The following is a 13598-nucleotide window of genomic DNA, read 5'->3' on the forward strand; positions in this document are numbered from 1 at the left end:
TTGTCTTCTGGGTGTCAAACAGAGGCATTCTTAGGAATAAGAGGTAGAGTTCTTGGCACTGGTGAATATAAGTCCTGGTTCCATTAACATTTTAAAAAGTAGCCAGGGACAGCAGGGCCAGACTCCACAGCCTATTAAGAGGTGGCTCTTGGATTCCAGGGCTTTAAAAAATCACTAGGGATCAATATCTTCTTAAAATACACTAATAAATTAGGCTCATGCTCAAGGAGTAAACTCATTATTTAGAATACAATGTTATTCCAAAGCGCCTAAGAAGCATTCTCTTATACAATATTAACATGATATAACCAAAACTAATTCCTTTCATGTCCTTTGGACCATCATCCTGAGCTTAGCCAGAAGCCATAACTCAACTATTTGGGATTTTATAACAAAAAGTTATGAAGGAAAATATTATAAGCTATAGAATTACAGGGATCTTCTATAATTGAATGGCAAAAATTTCTTATTTCCTTGTTTTTTGTCCTTAGTAGCCTTGATTTAGAGAGTCTTAGTCCATAAAATGAATGTCAAATAATATCCTTTCAGAATACTTTTCAAATGAATTTTTAAAATAAAGTTTTAAACCAGAAAATTTCACACAAGCAACTAAACATTTAAAATTGCTGTTAGCATGAAGAAGAAGGAGGAGGAGGAGGAGGAGGAGAGGGGGAGGGAGAGGAGGAGGGGGAGGGAGAGGAGGAGGAAAGGGGGGGAGGGAGAGGAGGAGGGAGGAGAGGGGAGGGAGAGGAGGAGGGAGGAGAGGGGAGGGAGAGGAGGAGGAAAGGGGGGGAGGGAGAGGAGGAGGGAGAAGGGGGGAGGGAGAGGAGGGAGGACGGGGGAGGGAGAGGAGGAGGGAAGGAGAGGAGGAGAAGCTTTGGAGTCAAATTTAGGGTTGAATCTTGGCTCTGTATCTTTGGGGGTTTGTGTAACTTCTCTGAGCCTCACATTTGCACATATAAAATGGGTTTAATCACTAAGTCACTGAGCCATCCTGAGAAATAAGTGAAACAAACCACTTAAAACAGCACACCATCTGATACATAAGTGATGATGTTTTTTTATTTTCTCCTTTTAAGAATTAAAAGCTGCATTCCACTATGCATCCAAGGATTCATACCCCTCAAAATTAAATAGTTTGGAGAAAGGTGAGAGTAATTGGCTGGAGATTCCAAAAGCATCAAACTTTCCATAGTTGTCATTTACATTTTATTTCCTTGCCCATTCTAATAATGTATAAGACTTACAGTGAATACAAAAATTTCACACTAGAACATTCATGATTTGAATTAAAAAAATAACTCTGAGGGCTGGGGATGTGGCTCAAGCGGTAGCACGCTCGCCTGGCGTGCGTGCAGCCCAGGTTCGATCCTCAGCACCACATACAAAGATGTTGTGTCCGCCGATAACTAAAAAATAAATATTAAAAAATTCTCTCTCTCTCTTAAAAAAAATAACTCTGAGATAGAGCTTGCAAATAACGAAATACATTTTTCTTCTTCTTCTTCTTTTTTTGGTGGTATTGGGGATTAAACCCAGGGCCTCATACATGCTAGGCAAGCGCTCTACCAACCCAACTACACCTCCAGCCCTAAAAAATTAGACTCTTAATATATTTTAAGTGGACATTTGATGAGTTTTGAAACAAGAATTAAGATAAAGAATGTTTCTATTATTCTCCCAAATTTCCTGAGTTAATTCTAGCAAATGACCTGATTTTTGTTACCACAGATTATGTTTGATTTTTTTTAAAGATGGACACAATATCTTTATTTATTTTATTTATTTTTATGTGGTGCTGAGGATAGAACCCAGTGCCTCACACGCGTGAGACAAGCGCTCTACCGCTGAGCCACAACCCCAGCCCCTTATGTTTGATTTTATAGTATTTTATGTTAATAGAATCACACAGCATGTAACCTTTTGTACCGGGTTTCTTTCCCTTAACATGATTATGCCATTTGTTGATGTTGTATGTAAATATAGCTCATTTGTTTGTGAGTAGCATATCTATATAGAGATATCACAATTCTTTATCCATTCACATGTTGATGGACATTTGGTTGTTTTAGTCTTTGGTTACTATAAATGAAGCTTTTATGATGTTTGCTTAGAAGTCTCTGTGTGGATATTTTCTTGGTACGGATGGCCCTCTGTATCTGTGGCAGAATCATATGCGTATCAAAAATATTTGAAAAAAAATGCCTTCACTGAACATGTACCCACTTTTTTCCTTGTCATTCAATAAACAATACGGTATATAACAACTGTTAACACAGCATTCTCTTTGTGTAGGCATTGTAAGTAATCTGGAGATGATTTGAAGTATAAAAGACGAGATGTGTAGGTAACATGCAAGTACCACACCTTGCTATAAAAAGGAATTGTGTATATGTAGATTTTGGTATCTCAGGGGCTTCCTGAAATAAATCCCCTGCAGGACAGAGAAAGGACTTTTACCATCCTTTTACTTTTAACCTATCCATGTCTTCAAATTCAAAGTGGGTTTCCTGTCTAAAGCATATGGGTCTTGCTATTTTATCCAAACTGACAATCTAACTTTTAATTAAATTATGTATATGGGGCTGGGGCTGGGGCTGGGGTTCAGCGGTAAAGAGCTCACCTGGCATGTGCGAGGTGCTGAGTTCGATCCTCAGCACCACATAAAAATAAATAAATAAAATAAAAGTATTGTATCCAACTACAACTAAAAATATTTTAAAAATTATATATAAAATTTGCATTCAATGTAATTGTCAGTATGGCTAAGTATACCATCTTGCTGCATACTTCTTATTTGACTTAACTGTTTTTCCATTTTCCTCTGTTCTTTCTTACCCTTTCTTAAAGATAAACTGAATATTTTTTATAATTATGTTAATCTCTACCGTTAGCTTTTAATTATACCTTCTTGGGTTCTTGGATTGCTTTTTTTTTTTTTTTTTTTTTAAAGGGTTACTGTCAAGCAGGTGTTGGCAAACTCTTTCTGTAAAGGGCCAAGTATTAAGTATTTTAGATTTTACAGGTCTTACGATTTGTTGAACTACAAACTTCCACTGTTGTACAAAAGCAGCCGTGGGCAATACGTAAACAAATAGGCACAGCATAGCTGTGTTCCAACAAACTTTCTTTACAAAAAGTAAGCAGCAGGCTGGGTTTGGCCTGTGGATCACAGTTTGCTCAACCCTGCTTAGTTAGGGCTTACAATACAAACTAACTTACTATAGTCAATCTTCAAATACTAGCCACTCACTTCAGATACAGTTAGTCTTATAACATGTGTCTCCTGCCCCTGCTGCATTCCGTGTGCTACTGTCAAGGCATTACTTTCACCTTGACAACTGATTAACTTTTTCAGAAATTTTAAAATGAGGAAAAATTATCTTTTATATTTATCCTTTGATACTGGTTAACCCTCCTGTATAAATCTAAATTTACTTCTGGTATCATTTTCTTTCTGTCTAAAAAACTTCCTTACACATTTCGGTTGCACAGGTGTGCTGACAAGAATTATTTCTGCTTTTGTATGTCTGGAAAGTTTTCATTTCATCTTTATTTTTGAAAGATAGTTTAATTATACATAAAAATTCTAGCCGACATTTATTTTCCTAAGCACTTTTTTTAAAAGATTTTTTTTAGATGTTGATGAACCTTTATTTTAGTCATTTATTCATATGTGGTGCTGAGAATCGAACACATGCTAGGCAAGTGCTGTACCACTGCGCCACAACCCCAGCCCCCTCAGCACTTTTAAAAGAACTCAATGACATTGCTTTTTTTGCACATACACATTAAAAAGTTTGGTATATTGTTATCCTTGTTTCTCTATGTAACACGTCTTTTTTTCCTCTCCCTGCTTTTCACATTTTCTCTTTATAATTGGTTTTCAACAACAAAATTAGGGATTGAATCCAGGGGCTTTCTACAACTTAGCCACATTCCCAGCTCTTTTTATTTTTTATTTTGAGACAGGGTCTCACCAAGTTGCTGAGGCTGGCCTCCAACTTGCTAGCCTCTTGCCTCAGTCTTCCAAGCAGCTGGGATTATAAGTGTGAGCCACCAAGCCCAGTGGTTTTCAACAACTGGACTATGGAAGGCTTTGCTTTTCTTTATGATCATTCGACTTGGAAACTGTTAAATTTTTAAGATCTGTGGGCTTATAGTTTTCATCAAATTTGGGAAAAAATTGACCATTATTCAAAAGTTTTTTGGTTTCTGCTCCTCCCATGATTCCAATTATACTTATGTTAGAGTGTGTGATGTTGTCTCACAAGTCCCTGAGGTTTTCTTCATATATTTCAGGTTTTCCCCCACTCAGTTTCATTTTGAACAGTTTCAATTGCTATCTACTTCATGTTCATGAACCTCTTCTTCTGTAGTATCCAATATTTTGTTATTCTATCTTCATTGTTTTCATTTCAGATATATTTTTCACCTCTATAAGTTCCATTTCCCCCCTTGAATATAAAGATCCTAGTTATAATAGCAATTTTACATTTTTGGCTGTTAATTTCACCACTTGTGTCATTTCTATGTCTGTTTCTATTGACTCATGGGGGCATCTTTTCTTGCTTCTTCATATGCACAGTTATTTTGGGGTGCTGATTATACATTTTGAATTTTACCCTCTTGAGTGCTATATTTTTTTATGTAGGTAAATTATATATATATATTATATTGGTTCTTTCAAGACTTTAAAAATCTCTTTTATGATAGAGGTAAAGAATCTTTTATTCTAGGACCAATTTGGCCCCACTTTCCAGGTGTAGTTCTTGGAGTCTCTATTGAAGATCCCTGTATTATTATTAATTATTATTATTTTAGTTTTAAAATTTTGTTATTTTTAATTACATATTACAATAGAATGTATTTTAAGTATCATACATACATGGAGTATAACTTCCCATTCTTGTGGTTGTACATGATATGGATTTAAACTGGTCATGTATTCATATATGAACATAGAAATTAATGGCTGATTCGTTCTATCATTTTCCTATTCCATCCCCTCTCCCTTCCTCCATCCCCCCGCCCCTGGCCATCCAATCAGGTAAACACCCCCTCCACCATTGTACTTTAGCATCTGCATATCAGAGAGAATATTCATCCTGTTTTTTGGGGGGATTGGCTTATTTCACTTAGCATGATATTCTTCAGTTCCATCCATTTACCAGCAGATGCCATAATTTCATTCTTTATGGCTGAGTAGTATTTTATTGTGTATATGGAATACATATTCCTTATCCATTTATCTCTTGAAGGTCACCTAGGTTGGTTCCATAGTTTAGCTATTGTGAATTGAACTGCTATGAACATTGATGCGGCTGTCTCACTATAGTATGCGGATCTTAAGTCCTATTGGTATAGATCAAGGAGATAGCTAGGTCAAATGGTGGTTCCATTCCAAGTTTTCTGAGGAATCTCCACACTGCTTTCCTTAGTGGTTGCACCAATTTGCAGTCCCATCGGCAATGTATGAGTGAACCTTTTTCCCCACATTCTTGCCAACATTTATTGTTACTTGTATTCTTGATACCATTCTGACTGGAGTGAGATGAAATCTCAGTGTAGTTTTAATTTGCATTTCTCTGATTGCTAGTGATATTAAACTTTTTTCATATATTTGTTGACTGATCATATTTCTTCTTTTGTGAAGTGCCTGTTCAGTTCCTTTGTCCGCTTATCAATTGGGTTGCTTTTTAGTGTTAAGTTTTTTGAGTTCCTTATATATCCTGGAGATTAGTGACCTGAAGTGCAGTGGCAAAGATTTTCTCCCATTCTATAGGCTCTCTCTTCATGTTTGAAGGTCCTGTAGTTAATGAGGTTTCTCCCCTGGGTTCGATCCCCAGAACCACATTAACAACAACAACAACAAAAAGTGAAAAAGATAAACAGCCAGGCATCCACTCTGGCTGAAGGGAAAGAAAATTATGGCTGGTCCTGTATGAGCATTGAGATTTATTCATTTTATAGCTCCTGATAAATGAATTTCCTAGGAGGTTGTTCTAGCCAGTCTTAGAATTTAGAATTCAGCCAAAGCCTCACATGGGATGCTATGAAGATTTGTGAAACTCTTCATAGCTCCTTCCTCTCTGGATCTTTGTCCCACAAATTCCAGAAACCTTGTTGTTCACTAGCTCTAATCTCTGTTTTGTTTTTTTTTTTTTTTCATTTCCACTAGGTGACTGGGCTCTGTTTCCTATCCTTGTTTTGCAGCTTGGAAGCTTCCTCAGGCTGTAAGCTGAGGTAATGCAGGGTCAACCACTTCTTTACATTTTCTTTGGGGAATCACAGGATTGTGCTGCCTATTGTCCAGCATCTGAAAATAGTTGCTTCAGATATTGTGTCTATGTTTCAGTTGTTTGTAGCAGAATACAAGTTCCCATGAACACATGATTTGAATTTTTACATAAAAATTAAAAGAAGCAAAGTCTAAAATCTCCATTGCCTTGTTCCTTCCTGCATAATTTGTTTCTTAAGGAAGAAGAGGTCAATATAATAATATGGGCTTGGTGTGGTAGTGCATTCGTGTAATCCCAGAGACTCGGGAGCCTGAGGCAGGAGAATTGCAGAGCTGGCCTCAGCCACTTAGTGAGGCCCTCAGCTACTTATACTTAGCAAGACCCTGATTCAAAATAAAAAATAAAAAGGGCTGAGGATGTGACTCAGTATAAGTGCCCCTGAGTTCAATTCCTGGTACCAAAACAAAAACAACAACAACAACAATACTACACAGCATGAAGTATTTGAAAATTTGTAATATTTGAAAGATTGGTCATTTTCCTTTTCTAAAGAACTCTTAGAAATGAATCCAGTGCTCAGAGAGTTCCTCATACACAAATATTTTTCTCTTCTATAGGTATTAATAATGATGGGGTCATAAAATTAGGTGATTATTATTAACCTGGTATTCTTTTTCACCCCAATTATCTTCTTTCTAAATGTGAAAAAGACCAATTAACCACAGATCTCAAGAGGCACAGAGAGATGAATTTAAATAAAAGATAAGAATTTGTGAGTATTAAACACCTAACAATGGTAAGATTTCACTAAAACATTAGTTTCACAGGTAAGTGCCTAGGGGTTACTGTTTTAAAATAACTGAGACAAAGTCAACAGAGAAAATGAAGGTCTTTTGTACCCAGTTTAACTTCATCCTTTAAAAGGACAGGAAGACTTTCAAAGGAATGACATATGAAAGCTTTGAGTAACTCTGCACGGAGTAATACATTTTCCAGCTGAAAACCTTTATTATAATGCTGCTTTTGAAATAAATCCCCAGGTCATCTTCCCACATACTAGATTGTGATGTAAATGTTCAATTTCTTGGCTTACAACCAAAGAAGAGCAATTACCAAAGTTCCCCAAGTTTTACAATATACAAAATAAATGGCTGAAGTGAACAGTCACAATGAACATTTACCATAATGACCACTATCAGCTACTTTTCTCTAGAGTAAAGTCTTTTAAAGTGTAAATTGCATCAAGTGGCTCTTTGGTTTACATTTTTTGATCTTTTGCTTTGATTTCCATATCAAAAAAATAATAATAACCCAAGTATGTTCATCAACAGTGTTCTTCACAGAAACCTGAAAGTGAAAAGCATCCGACAAGAACACTGAAGAGCTGGAACATGACAATACATTTAGGTATAAAAACAAAACGCCATGAGATTATGCACCCTAAAAAGAGCAGTGCAGGACCTATGAACACTTGGAGAGAAGAAGGAATATATATAGATATAGATATCTATATATCTATATCTATATATATCTATCACACACACCTTTAAGGTACCAGGAGTAGAAAAATAACCATAAAAGCTGCTGGGGAGGCTGAAGTTCAAAGTCAGCTTGGGGCAAAACGTGTCCCCGACACCCCCCACCCCCTATACACAGAAAGAAAGAAGGAAGAAAGGGAGGGAGTAGGAAGGGAAGAGAGAAGGAAGGAAAAATTTTAATAAAATGTAAATGCTTATGATTCAGATATTTAAAAAATGCTTGTGAAAACACAGGGGGTTTTGTTGGTGTTCAAAATAATGGGTAAAATCTCCACTAAAACCTAAAAGGGTGAAGTCCCCACATCACTTTATGAACATGAACTGTGTGTATGTTGAGGACCTCCTGTGAAGGGCCACGGCAACGACACAAGGAAGTGTGTGTGGATGTTCCCTGCAAAGCCACTTGAGTTGAACTTTATATATGATAGATGATATCAGTGGCTTATGAGCTCACTAGTATCTATTTTCCACATATCTTCCCCAGCCTTTTGGAAATATTTTGCATTGCCAATGTATGATATAATCATAATTTCAGTGCTAGAAGGCCAACCTCTTCTTTTACAGCTAAGAATAATAAAATCCAAAAAGATAATATTGATCTTACCATTTGACTAAAAAAAAAATATTTTTTTTAGGTCACATATGATATCAGGCTGCTACATTCAGTGGGAATTTTAGCCCTTTATTTGCTTATTTTAGCAGCATATAATGATGCTAGCTATACCTTCACTTTATAAAAAGCTTTCCCTTGGATTCTATAATACTGCACTTAGTTTTTCTACCTTTCTGTCTAGACCTTCTAATTCTCCTTCATTGGTTATTCTTCCTCTATTCATACTTTAAAAATGTTCAAAAGTTTTGTTTCAGGTTTCTGTGCTTCTCAATCCATCTATCCTCCAGGCAGTCTTGTATCCTTCCAAAGTTTCAACTATCCTGTAAATGCTGATGATATCCCAAAGCTACATTCAACTGTTTCCTGGACAGTGGGGTCCCCCACAGGCACACCTCAAACTCAAAAATCCTAAAATCGAATCCATCTTCCCCTGACTTTCCATAATCTCAATCAACAACACTACCATTATTTAATTTCTGCCCAAGCAAGAAAATTACCCACCATTTCTGACTGTCCTTAGAGACACAACATGGCTTTCTTCAAATTTAATCAGTCACCATGCCTTTTCATACCATTTCTAAAACACTTCTCATCCCTCCATGCCCCTTACTACTCCCGTTTTCCCTCCACCTTACTCCAGGCCACCACTGCCTCTTTCTTCTATCCACTATGTTCTACTTGGAGTCTGTGCTTCAGTCCAGCCTCGCTCTGGTTCAATTATCCACCCTGAAGTAGGGTAGTCTTTCTCCAAAGAAAACCATGATCCTGAAGTTGGAAAATACTATTTACCATTCCCATCACACACACACACACACACACCATGTATGTAAGCAGATAGGAACACATGTACTCATGCACATATTTTTCAATGTCCAACTTTCTATTTGTCACATAATTTTTCTTTTTTTAAATTTTTTTAATTTTTATTTTTTTTTAGTTTTTATTTATTTTTATTTATTTTTAATTGTTTATTGTTGGTTGTTCAAAACATTACAAATTTCTTGACATATCATATTCCACACTTTGATTCAAGTGGGTTATGAACTCCCACCTTCACCCCATACACAGATTGCAGAATCACATCAGTTACACATCCATTGATTTACATATTGCCATACTAGTGTCTGTTGTGCTCCGCTGCCTTTCCCATCCTCCACCCTCCCCCCTCCCCTCCTCTCCCCTCCTCTCTCTCTACCCCCTCCACTGTATAACCCTGAGGGTCTCCTTCCATTTCCATGCAATTTCCCTTCTCTCTCCCCTTCCCTCCCACCTCACATCCCTGTTAAATGTTAATCTTCTTCTCATGCTCTTCGTCCCTACTCTGTTCTTAGTTACTCTCCTTATATCAAAGAAGACATTTGGCATTTGTTTTTTAGGGATTGGCTAGCTTCACTTAGCATAATCTGCTCTAATGCCATCCATTTCCCTGCAAATTCTATGATTTTGTCATTTTTTAATGCAGAGTAATACTCCATTGTGTATAAATGCCACATTTTTTTTATCCATTCGTCTATTGAAGGGCATCTAGGTTGGTTCCACAGTCTTGCTATTGTGAATTGTGCTGCTATGAACATCGATGTAGCAGTGTCCCTGTAGCATGCTCTTTTTAGGTCTTTAGGGAATAGACCGAGAAGGGGAATAGCTGGGTCAAATGGTGGCTCCATTCCCAGCTTTCCAAGAAATCTCCGTACTGCTTTCCAAATTGGCTGCACCAATTTGCAGTCCCACCAGCAATGTACAAGTGTACCCTTTTCCCCACATCCTCGCCAGCACTTGTTGTTGTTTGACTTCATAATGGCTGCCAATCTAACTGGAGTGAGATGGTATCTTAGGGTGGTTTTGATTTGCATTTCTCTGACAGCTAGAGATGGTGAGCATTTTTTCATGTACTTGTTGATTGATTGTATGTCCTCCTCTGAGAAGTGTCTGTTCAGGTCCTTGGCCCATTTGTTGATTGGGTTGTTTGTTCTCTTATTGTCTAATTTTTTGAGTTCTTTGTATACTCTGGATATTAGGGCTCTATCTGAAGTGTGAGGAGTAAAGATTTGTTCCCAGGGTGTAGGCTCCCTATTTACCTCTCTTATTGTTTCTTTTGCTGAGAAAAAACTTTTTAGTTTGAGTAAGTCCCATTTGTTGATTCTAGTTATTAACTTTTGTGCTATGGGTGTCCTATTGAGGAATTTGGAGCCCGACCCCACAGTATGTAGATCGTAGCCAACTTTTTCTTCTATCAGACGGCGTGTCTCCGATTTGATATCAAGCTCCTTGATCCATTTTGAATTCACTTTTGTGCATGGCGAGAGAAAGGGATTCAGTTTCGTTTTGTTGCATATGGATTTCCAGTTTTCCCAGCACCATTTGTTGAAGATGCTATCCTTCCTCCATTGCATGCTTTTAGCCCCTTTATCAAATATAAGATAGTTGTAGTTTTGTGGATTGGTTTCTGTGTCCTCTATTCTGTACCATTGGTCCACCCGCCTGTTTTGGTACCAGTACCATGCTGTTTTTGTTACTATTGCTCTTTAGTATAGTTTGAAGTCTGGTATCGCTATACCGCCTGATTCACACTTCCTGCTTAGCATTGTTTTTGCTATTCTGGGTCTTTTATTTTTCCATATGAATTTCATGATTGCTTTCTCTATTTCTACAAGAAATGCCGTTGGGATTTTGATTGGCATTGCATTAAACCTATAGAGAACTTTTGGTAATATCGCCATTTTGATGATGTTAGTTCTGCCTATCCATGAACAGGGTATATTTTTCCATCTTCTAAGATCTTCTATTTCTCTCTTTAGGGCTCTGTAGTTTTCATTGTATAAGTCTTTCACCTCTTTTGTTAGGTTGATTCCCAAGTATTTTATTTTTTTTGAAGATATTGTGAATGGAGTGGTTGTCCTCATTTCCATTTCAGAGGATTTGTCGCTGATATACAGGTATGCCTTTGATTTATGCGTGTTGATTTTATATCCTGCCACTTTGCTGAATTCATTTATTAGCTCTAATAGTTTCTTTGTAGACCCTTTTGGGTCTGCTAGGTATAGAATCATGTCAACTGCAAATAGTGATAATTTAAATTCTTCTTTTCCTATTTTTATGCCTTTAATTTCTTTCGTCTGTCTAATTGCTCTGGCCAGTGTTTCGAGAACTATGTTGAACAGAAGTGGAGAGAGAGGGCATCCCTGTCTTGTTCCAGATTTTAGAGGGAATGCCTTCAGTTTTTCTCCATTCAGAATGATGCTAGCCCGAGGCTTAGCATAGATTGCTTTTACAATATTGAGGTATGTTCCTGTTATCCCTAGTTTTTCTAGAGTTTTGAACATAAAGGGATGCTGTACTTTGTCGAATGCTTTTTCTGCATCTATCGAGATGATCATATGGTTCTTATTTTTAAGTCTATTGATGTGGTGAATAACATTTATTGATTTCCGTATATTGAACCAGCCTTGCATCCCAGGGATGAATCCTACTTGATCATGGTGCACAATTTTTTTGATATGTTTTTGTATCTGATTCGCCAGAATTTTATTGAGGATTTTTGCATCTAGGTTCATTAGAGATATTGGTCTGTAGTTTTCTTTCTTTGAAGTGTCTTTGTCTGGTTTAGGTATCAGGGTGATGTTGGCCTCATAGAATGAATTTGGAAGTTCTCCCTCTTTTTCTATTTCCTGAAGTAGCTTGAAAAGTATTGGTATTAGTTCTTCTTTAAAGGTTTTGTAAAACTCTGCTGTATACCCATCCGGTCCTGGACTTTTCTTAGTTGGTAGTCTTTTGATGGTTTCTTCTATTTCCTCAATTGATATTGGTCTGTTTAGGTTGTCTATATCCTCCTGACTCAATCTGGGCAGATCATATGACTTAAGAAATTTATCTATGCCTTCACTATCTTCTAATTTATTGGAGTATAAGGATTCAAAATAGTTTTTGATTATCTTCTGTATTTCTGAAGTGTCTGTTGTGATATTGCCTTTTTCATCCCGTATGCTAGTAATTTGAGTTCTCTCTCTTCTTCTCTTCGCTAGCATGGCTAAGGGTCTGTCGATTTTGTTTATTTTTTCAAAGAACCAACTTTTAGTTTTGTCAATTTTTTCAATTGTTTCTTTTGTTTCAATTTCATTAATTTCAGCTCTGATTTTAATTATTTCTTGCCTTCTACTTCTTTTGCTGTTGTTTTGCTCTTCTTTTTCTAGGATTTTGAGATGAAGTATGAGATCATTTATTTGTTGGTTTTTTCTTTTTTTAAGGAATGAACTCCAAGCAATGAATTTTCCTCTTAGAACTGCTTTCAATGTGTCCCATGGATTCCGATATGTTGTGTCTGTGTTTTCATTTATCTCTAAGAATTTTTTAATTTCCTCCTTGATGTCTTCTATAACCCATTGATCATTCAGTAACCTATTGTTCATTCTCCAAGTGATGTGTGCTTTTTCCTTCCTTCTTTCATCGTTGATTTTCAGTTTCATTCCATTATGATCAGATAAGATGCATGGTATTATCTCTACTCCTTTATATTGTCTAAGAGTTGCCCTGTGACATAATATATGATCTATTTTTGAGAAGGATCCATGTGCTGCTGAGAAAAAAGTGTAACTGCTTGATGTTGGGTGGTATATTCTATATATGTCAATTAAGTCTAGGTTATTAACTGTGTTATTGAGTTCTATAGTTTCCTTATTCAACTTTTGTTTGGAAGATCTGTCCAGTGGCGAGAGAGGTGTGTTGAAGTCTCCCATGATTATTGTATGGTGGTCTATTAGACTCTTGAACTTGAGAAGAGTTTGTTTGATGAACATAGCTGCACCATTGTTTGGGGCATAAATATTTATGATTGTTATGTCTTGTTGGTATATGGTTCCCTTAAGCAGTATGTAGTGTCCCTCTTTATCCCTTTTGATTAACTTTGGCTTGAAATCTATTTTATTTGATATGAGTATGGACACTCCTGCTTGTTTCCGAAGTCCATATGAGTGATATGATTTTTCCCAACCTTTCACCTTCAGCCTATGTATGTCTTTTCCTATCAAATGTGTCTCCTGTAGGCAGCATATTGTTGGGTCTTGTTTTGTGATCCATTCTACTAGCCTGTGTCTCTTAATGGGTGAGTTTAAGCCATTAACATTTAGGGTTATTATTGAGATATGGGTTGTTCTTCCAGCCATATTTGTTTATTTCTGTTACTAAACATGGTTTGTTTTCCTCTTTGATTAT

General features: G+C 36.7%; 1 protein-coding gene across 1 annotated transcript in view; it reads right to left on the reverse strand.

The window, feature by feature from the left end:
• Mcu (mitochondrial calcium uniporter) overlaps nucleotides 1–13598 on the reverse strand; it is a 192154-nt gene that overhangs the window by 24541 nt on the left and 154015 nt on the right. The window lies entirely within an intron of this gene.

This window comes from Marmota monax, unplaced genomic scaffold, assembly GCF_021218885.2.
Source record: "Marmota monax isolate L192 unplaced genomic scaffold, Marmota_monax_Labrador192_F-V1.1 WCK01_AAM20220418_F8-fsc00019, whole genome shotgun sequence".
Taxonomy (NCBI): Eukaryota; Metazoa; Chordata; class Mammalia; order Rodentia; family Sciuridae; genus Marmota; species Marmota monax.